Below are 10069 nucleotides of genomic sequence, written 5' to 3'. Positions count from 1 at the left end.
ACCAGCCGTGATCCGCAAAGAGATGACTGGGGACTTCACATGAAGCTCCAAAGCGACTGGGGACTTTCCGCAGTCACGAAAATACTACATACAAAGCCGATTTTACACAGGAAGGATCTTGTTTTCATCAGAAGACCCAGAAAACTGAGTAAGTCTAGACTGGACGGAATATACGATTTATTCTTTTAGGTTCTCGAAAAAACCATCATCTTATTTCATCTTATGCTAACTAGCGGCACACGTTTCACGAAATCAATATCCACAAGTTATAATCAGAACAATACTATTAAAATCATTCATTTCAAAAATAATCCGGTATTCTCAAAAAATACCAACCGTCTATCAAAAATCATTCAAACTTCAAATCACACACCCTATGTGCCTTTCAAAAAAAAAACTAAGCGAAAGTTTGAAAAAAGACAGAGAAACATTCAGGGAAAGTTTTCCAACAGGGGTCTGCTCTTCTTGGAGAAATCCACCCTTGCATCTCGAGAGCCGCTCTTTTCAGAGTCAACGTCTTAGAAAGTTCTTCGACTTCTGCCTCCTGCTGTGCAATTTCATCCGCAGAAAGACTTTCGACTACTGCGGTTTTCAATTTCTGGATCTCAGCGAAGCCCTTAACGATCCATGGAACGTTGAACTCGTTCTCTACACACATATCATGATGATACTTCCAACTGGTGATGATGTCCTCAGAAACAGTATGGCCAGTCACCTCGCACATGTCCTCGACAGAAGACATGATTTATTCCACGCGCTTGACCGGTGAGAATCGACTGGTGATCTTCCTGGGTGTGGAAATGTGTCCATGTCTTTCCCAGATCTTGGTATACAACACCTCGTACTTAGCTAGCACACTGAAGCCGCCCGACCAGCACATGACCTGGGTAAGGAACCAAGTACGGGGGATCGAAAGGGGCACCTGCAACCAGACCCACGACTAGCGAAGGGTTCTCTCCCACGCTTGCATTAACGATCATCAGAATATCCTCCACAGTTCGAGTCGTGTCCATGCTCTTCATTTGATCAACTTCCATCTCCAAGGCGCCAGTAGCAGTCACAGCTTGAGGCAAATCTTCACGAACCTCTATCTCAGAATTGTCTCCAAAATCAGACCCTTCCTCAGATCCTTCCTGCAATCTTGAGTTAGATGTTTTTCTTCGAAAAAAAAAATAAGAAGAGAAGGAAGAAAACGTGTGCAAGACTTACCAAACCACTTCCCGAAGAAGATCCAGTGCCGCTGTCAGAAGAACTGCCTTCATCTTCTGAACTCTTCTCTTTATCTGGATCTTCCCTATCACGAGAGGGCTCAACACTGCCGACCTCTTTTGAAAGAGTTGTTGTCTCCTGACGATGAGCAAGTGCAGTAAAGGCGTTAACACTACTGAAACCCTGGTGGAAACAAGCTGCAAATATTCAGAAACGAAATAAAAATCTACACGTTTTAGTTGAACCAGCAAAGAGGCAACACCTACCTGAATATTGGAGGAGTTGAAAGACACGGGAGTCATCGGGTCTGTCAAAACCGACCGGAATCCACCAGCGCGGTTCTTTGTCCTCTGTTCCTTCACCTGGGGACTGTCCACATTACCAGGCGATTTTCGCTTAGTTGCAGGAGGATTTCTCAACATTGGATGTTTTTCCAAAACCTCAGGAGTGGGTCTACAACGGGCATTCTCCACCATATGGTTCACAAAACCCCGGATAGTAAGGAACTCATCTTGCCAGAACTCACTATACTTGAAAGTCGTCGAAGGAACTCTTTGCGAAAGCAATAAGGGTAGACGCGTACCCTGTTCAAGAACGCTGGCATTAAAGAGCAACAAGCAACGAATTCTTAGGAACAACCGGCTGACGAGCAATAGGGACCCCTTGGTCGAAACCCATGTGACGAGCAGCACGATCAATATTATAAGAAGCTACTTGGAACGATCCCCTAAAGAAAGACGACATATAACTGGGCATGCAACTCAGCATAAACAAATCTTCACCAGCACTCAGGTTATCTGCGGAAAGCAAAGCCATATTCGAAGCGGAAGCAAAGGTGTTAACCTGAACTACAGACGCATGCACCGGGGCCCACGGGCGAAAACCGACTTCATGCAACTTATCAAGGAACCCAACCAAGTTCAAGCCAGCTCTTGGGCGCCTGTTCACCCATCGGAGTATTCTGGAGCCGCCCCAGCTCGCGGGAATCGAAGGTAATGGTTTCAGAGCATACTTCTCGAAATGCTCCCATAACCACGCTTGAAGGAAAGCAACATGGACATACGAGTCCACTTTCATAAAACCGTTCGAAACACGCATATCCGCAACCAAGTGATCCAAATGCGTATACAGAGAACCAAGGAACAAGCTGCCAATGGGAAGAACTTCACCTCTCGCTAACCTTACGGCAATCACCAGAAGCTCTTGTCTTATCTATTTCTTGTCGGAACCGTCATCGAAAACCTCCCTAGACAACCAGAGAGCCAAGAATGCCGCAACATAAAGTGTACTACTATTTTGAATCGGTTCCAGCTCATCCGGATACCATTGGGACACCCACCAGCCGTAGAAATACTTTTCGTTCTCTTTCCGAACGAAATCTTTCGACTTCGCAACAAGATCAACTCGCATCTTTTCTTCATCTTCTGACAATTGGATATTAAGGTTTCCTGTTACGGGGAGATTCAGCAAAAGGGCCACGCTTTCTAGGGAGAAGGTAATTTCACCCCACCTGCATATGACTGTATGAGTATTCGTGCACCGTCTGGAGATAAAATCAACTAAACCAGGGATGTCCTTCGGAAGCCCTAACAGCGTCAATGATATGTGCTCGAGTCAAATTAGCACTTATATGTTCCTGGCTCACCATAAACTCAATCCATTTATCAAAGGAGCGAAACGGGCTTTGACACATTCTGAAATCAATATGGGAAGCAGAGTATACCCCTTTATGAAGACAAAACCGTATTATGCTCTCTGGTCGGACTGAACGGGTCCTCCTTTTATCCTTCGAACCGGTAAAGAGAATTGGCACGAAATTTGGATGATTTTTCCGGGCTGTGGCAAGGGGATTTGTGAAGAACTCATCATCCATGTTTGGTTTGGATCTACCAACGTCTTTTGGTGAAGCAAGACTTTGTTCAGCTGACATCTTGTCGGAGTTTCTTATGGTGCTTTGGTAACAAGATATCTGCACCAACAGGGGAAGACGAGAAGAAATTATCACCCACACATAGCCACACCAAAACAAAAGAAAAACCTAAGCAACTAGGTTTTCATAAACATACTGCCGCAGTATTCATGACGAAAAGTCTATGGGTTCATAAGAATCACGCTTATGACTCGATTCTACGAGGACATGGAAGAACAGTATTTTCTATGGGTTCATACGAAACGTATATACAGCTAGATTTTTCATACTACCACACAAAAATATATAAAGAGTTAAAGAAGAAGCATCGGAAGACATACCTGGAATGCTGACTCTCCTTGTCACTCTGCCACTAACACGAAGGCATAGAAGAGCAAAGGTGCAAGATAAAAGGAGAACACCCTTTTTTATATGCATAGGCGTGATAATTGAAAGGACTTCGAATAGGGAAAGGATTCCCTTTTCAAAGTCGTGCGTGGAGAAAGGCAGTCGGGCCCGCAATAACAAGCTTGGCCACTTCCAAAAATGCACGCACCCTCCTTGCTAGCACCGGTCCCACCAAGCACTCCATCCGCGCCAGCTTCCCAATCCGCGCCAGCTTCCCAATCCGCGCCAACTACCAATCCGCGCCATCTTCCCAATCCGCACCAGCTTCCAATTCGCGCCAGCTTCCCAATCCGCGCCAGCTTCCCAATCCGCGCCACACCATGCTTTCCAACACCATGCTTTCCAACGCCATGCTCTGCCAAACGGCCCGCGCCCATTCCAGTCTCATTAATACTGACAAGTTCCTTTCACACCCAGTCTATGCTAGCAGCTTCGCCTCGCGCTCCAAAGCCTGGCCACAAAGACATATAAACGACTGGGATTTATACAAAGCTACCAGATGCAAGGATTGCGAATTCTACTTACATCTCTAAAAAAGGTCAGACAAGTCTCCTTAGACCTTTTTCACGACTCACTGTCTCAGTTCTATCCTCGTTTGTCACCATCTTATGCTTACCTTACAACAAGGCCCCTGTTCCAAGCTAAGCAGATGACTTAATGTTGATGGTGGTTTTTAGACAAGGGGTAAAATCGTAAAACCTTACGCATAGCATGACGTCACCGGTGACGCTAAACACATTTATTAAAACATTAAATACACTTATGTAAAAAATTACCAAGGTATCTTTTTTTTAAATGCTAAACTAGGGTTTCGACACACAAAACCCTAAGCCGCACAATCGCTGCGCATCATGGCAATCATGCCAAAACCAAGCCGCACGATCACTGCGCATCATGGCAACTATGCCAAAACCAAAGCCGCACGATCACTGCGCATCATGGCAACTATGCCAAAACCAAAGCCGCATAATCGCTGCGCATCATGGCAACTATGCCAAAACCAAGTTGCACGATCGTTACGCATCACGGCAACCGTGCCAAATTCGAGTTGCACAATCATTGCGCTTCACGGCAACCGTGCCAAATTCGAGCTACACAATCATTGCGCCACACGCGCCATTGGAAAATGCCAAGAGATGTTTGCGACCTAGCATGCCAAGTCGTGCAAACTTAGGGCCAAGCCTCCACACGCGCCATTGGCACATGCCAAGCGACACTTGCGACCTAGCATGCCAAACTGTGCAAACCTAGGGCCAAGCCGCCACACGCGCCATTGGCACATGCCAAGAGATGCTTGCGACCTAGCATGCCAATCCATGCAAACCTAGGGCCAAGACGCCACATGCGCCATTGGCACATGCCAAGAGACGCTTGCGACCTAGCATGCCAAGACGTGCAAACCTAGGGACAAGCCGCCACACGCGCCATTGGCACATGCCAAGCGACGCTTGCGATCTAGCATGCCAAGCCGTGCACGCCTAGGGCCAAGCCGCCATTCGCACATACCAAGCGACGCTTGCGACCTAGCATGCCAAGCCGTGCAAACCTAGGGCCAAGCCGCCACACGCGCCATTGGCACATTCCAAGCGATGCTTGTGACCTAGCATGCCAAGCCGTGCAAACCTAGGGCCAAGCCGCCACACGCGCCATTGGCACCTGCCAAGCGACGCTTGCGACCTAGCATTCCAAGCCGTGCAAACCTAGGGCCAAGCCTCCACACGCGCCATTGGCACATGCCAAGCGACGCTTGCGACCTAGCATGCCAAGCCGTGCAAACCTAGGGCCAAGCCGCCACACGCGCCATTGGCACATGCCAAGCGACGCTTGCGACCTAGCATGCCAAGCCGTGCAACCCTAGGGCCAAGCCGCCACACGCGCCATTGGCACATGCCAAGCGACGCTTGCGACCTAGCATGCCAAGCCGTGCAAACCTAGGGCCAAGCCGCCACACGCGCCATTGGCACATGCCAAGCGACGCTTGCGACCTAGCATGCCAAGCCGTGCAAACCTAGGGCCAAGCCGCCACACGCGCCATTGGCACATGCCAAGCGACGCTTGCAACCTATCATGCTAAGCCGTACAAACCTAGTGCCAAGCTGCCACACGCGTCATTGGCACATACCAAGCGACCCTTGCAACCTAGCATGCCAAGCCGTGCAAACCTATGGCCAAAGCCGCTACGCGCGCCATTGGCACATGCCATGCAACACTTGCATTTTGGCATTACCACTTGCACCCGATGTGCAACCTACAACCAAGGCATTCCGCACAAGCCATTGGCTCATGTCGTGCAACCTTTACACTTTGGCATGCCGCGCCTACATCAAAGGCCACGATTTCTCTTAAGATGCAAAATCTCGACCGTCGAAGGTCGCCACTGAGGCGGCACATCTCTCAAGCTCAACTTATCAAACACAAGCGACATGCTACACGTTTTCCACGAAAACACTGAGACATCAATACATGTCACAAACTGGGGGATGCTCTTTAGGGTTTTGGTTTGGCGGTTTACAGCGTGCGGCATACACAAATTATCGTTTCAAGACAGTGTATTAAGAATAAAACGGTTAGTAAATGCAGAAATTAATTGTGAAACGCTCTTTCATTATGGAACATCAATTCCATCAAATTCCATCGATACCAGGCGTTACCACCTCTTCCCATTTAACTCATCTGTTTCTTTTTCTTACGAGGCCAGAGTACGTTTCACTTAGACTTGTATAAAATAGGTCTTACCTATTTCCACCAAGAAAACAAGTTTTTGGTCAAGAGAAATACAATACTCAGAAAGGCAACTTTGCTAGCTTTACCAAAAGCTTTCACCTTCTGATACAAGTCAAGTAATACTCTTCCAGAACTGTTCTGGTATCAACACTCTCTTCGCTTCCCTCCCTAAACCAGCCCTTCTCCTCCTCTTTGTGACCGAAGCAAATCCTGAACGACCATTTCTTGGTTTAGGACAGAGTTGTACTGATTGATCTCTCGAATCTAAAGTACTCCCGTGCAGTACATTTGTTTAGGGTTTAGATCTGTTTCTCACGCACTTACCGGAATTACCAAAATCGGCAGAAACGATTTTTACCCATAAACACCACTATGTTAGTATCTTTGTCGTAAAAATCATCATACTAGACAATAATGCTAGGAGCCTCTTTAGTGACTTTTAGGCCATGAATAAGACAGTTATGCTCAGCATGAGACAGATATCTTGAGAAAGACTCCGTAAAAATAGAAATTATAAAAAGGTATGGAGACATGGAATCCCCCTGTTTGAGACCCCTAGTTGGTCCAAAAGATTTACATGGAGAACTATTAAGCATAATAGAGATGTTGGTAGTACTAACACATCGGTGGATAAGATCACAACAATGGTTAGAAAAACCGAAAGAGTGAGGACATCATTTAAAAAAGGTCATTCGATTTTTTCAAAGACCTTAGACGTATCAAATTTAAAACCCGTGACTTCCATTTTATCTGTTTTACTTTACCTTTTCATGGTATGCACCAACTCATTATCAATAATAATATTGTCTCGTGTATGCCAGCACCTAAAAACCCAACAACTCTTTTTTCTCTCTCCTTGCTCTGGCGATTTCCATGGCTTCTGAGTAATCTTCTTTCTATAGTAAATTCTTAGCCTGGTGGAATGATTGAGAGTAAGGGGAGGATGTTTCTGATCGTTTTTAGTCAGTAACTAAAGCCCAGTGGTTTTAGGCCATGATTTTCTGTCTTTTTTGATAGATGTGGTTGGATCCTTGCCATTTTTCCTTTCTTTTCTCTTACGTTGTTTGATTTTCTTATCGATTCTATTCAGTCATAGTTTTGGTGTCCCGTTTGAGTTTTGTCACTAAAATTAAAAAAAAGGGAGATTGTTAAAGCATTTCTCGGTTGAACCTACCAAGCGTTGGTATGTCAAGCTTGGTTTTAATATTTTAGTTCCAAAACCTGAGGTTGCTTGATTAGATTACTAGAGTCAACTTCGTTAGGTTAGACTAGGAAGTCTAGAAATGTTGATACAAACTCATGTTATCCTGAGGAACCTGAAGACGTATAGACATCAACGAACATATCATCCTTCTATTCGAGGTTAGTAATACAGACTTGACTTTTTTCCATCTCAATCTACGTTTCTTTCAAGTCGTTTATATTAAAAGCATAACATATGAGGTTACATATATATAACTCTAGTAGTGTTGACTTTATCATCATAGTATGGTCAAAGTGTCAAGGAAAAAAATACAAGTTGTAATTACGACTTTGTAATATAAGAATACGAAGCATAACATTTATCCTTTGAACTTCATATATGCGTCGTAACACTGTCTTTGTAATTCGTTACTAGATTATGTGTTGAACTCTGGGTTGATTTCATGCCTAGAAAACTATGTTTAGCTGCATGAGTTTAAGGAAGTAGACTTGCGAACTTGTTTCGTAGTTAAAAGGAATCCAGGGATATTTTACTGGACCTATCCCTACTTAGGGATCTTTATCATGACCAATCCCTACTTGGAGATCATGCAGAACCGATCCCTAGCAAATTGTATTTTTGGTTTTTGTATATACTTTAGGGTTTACATAGATTTCGGAATATGATTTTACATTTAGGAAAGTTCACAATGTCGACATTATGTATATTTGAGCACGTATTAAAATCGTATATATTTATTGTTCAAATATATTCCTTGATATTGAAGGTGAGATCCCAAACCGAAATATTCGAGAATCTTTTATTTGATTTTCGAATTCATATTTCTTTACTTTCCCAGTAAGTAAAGCATATATTTGGAATATATTAGTAAAGTATACTTGTACGGTAGCTAATATTTAGTTGTCATCCATGAGAGATTTTGGAATATTAGTTGGAAAACAAAAACGAAAATTGGTATTCATTGCATATCTTTTGATATTTTCAGATTATGAAATTCCTTGGTGTCCAATATACCTTGGTCTATAAATAGTGAAGTTTGTTCTTCTAACAAACTTATTCCAGGTCACACGCGCTTCATTTGTAGTCAGTGTGGGAAGCCTGAAAAAGTGGGGGTCTAAGAACCTCACCCAATATTTCGCTTAGCAATTTGTATGGACTAACTCCAATATACTTTCAAGAGAATCAACTAGACAGTCAGACTCAATCTTAAGAAAAGTATATCAAGGAGTTATATCTCAATTTTTTGATTCAATACTTACGCAAGCAAATAGCAATCTACGAGTCTAATTGAATACAAGAGAAATTAACTTGAACGGTACCAAAGACCAATGTTCAAGGATTAATCAATTTCAATCAACAACCAAAGGTTGGATTTACCAATTGATCGATTCAACGCACAACCTGTGATATTTCAATTATATAACAAAATATAATGCGGAAAACAAATAACACATACACCAGAAGTTTTGTTAACGAGGAAACCGCAAATGCAGAAAAACCGGGGACCTAGTCCAGATTGAACACACAGTGTATTAAGCCGCTACAAACACTAGCCTACTACAAGCTAACTTCGGTATGGACTGTAGTTGAACCCCAATCAATCTCACACTGATCCAAGGTACAGTTGCGCTCCTTACGTCTCTGATCCCAGCAGTATACTACGCACTTGATTCCCTTAGTTGATCTCACCCACAACCAAGAGTTGCTGCGACCCAAAGTCGAAGACTTTAATAAACAAATCCTTATCACACAGAAAAGTCTACAGGAATAGATAAATCGGTCTCCCACAGAAATACCTATGAGTTTTGTTCCATTGATAAATCAAGGTGAACATGAACCAATTGATATACCGGACTTATATTCCCGAAGAACAGCCTAGAAATATCAATCACCTCACAATAATCTTAATCGACTAGCGAAACAAGATATGTGGAATCACAAACGATGAGACGAAGATGTTTGTGACTACTTTTCTATCTTGCCTATCGGAGAAATTAATCTCAAGCCAATCTTACGATTGCACTCAATAACGATAGAAACAACAAGATCATATCATGCAACTACAGAGAAAATAGTTGGGTCTGGCTTCACAATCTCAATGAAGTCTTCAAGTCGTTAACCTACAGGGTCTCGGTAGAAACCTAAGGTTAAAGAAGTATCGACTCTAGCTTATACAACTAGTATCAAACAGGAGGTGTGGGGATCAGTTTTCCTAGTTTCTAGAGTTATCCTTTATATAGTATTCAAATCAGGGTTTGCAATCAATGCTACCTTGGTAACAAAGTATTCAATATTCACTGTTAGATGAAAACCTGATTAGATTCAAGCTAATATCTTTCAACGGTTAGATCGAACTTAGCTTGTTATACACAAATGAAATGCACGTTCATTTAGGTTTGTGTAACCGTACCTAAACGTGTACACCTAGTTGGTTCAACAGTAGTTACCAATGGTTAGCCATATGAGCACTTTCATATCAACCTTATTCATCTTCACCATAACTAGTTCAAATGACTCAAAAGAACTAGTTAGAGAGTTGTTCAATTGCTTAGATCTCATAAAAGTATATAAGACACAATCGAAACAAAAACGATTTTGTTTCATGAACATTATAC

Source organism: Papaver somniferum, chromosome 7 (assembly GCF_003573695.1).
Source record: "Papaver somniferum cultivar HN1 chromosome 7, ASM357369v1, whole genome shotgun sequence".
Taxonomy (NCBI): domain Eukaryota; kingdom Viridiplantae; phylum Streptophyta; class Magnoliopsida; order Ranunculales; family Papaveraceae; genus Papaver; species Papaver somniferum.
The sequence above is the reverse complement of the archived record's forward strand: the minus strand, read 5'-3'. Positions refer to the sequence as shown.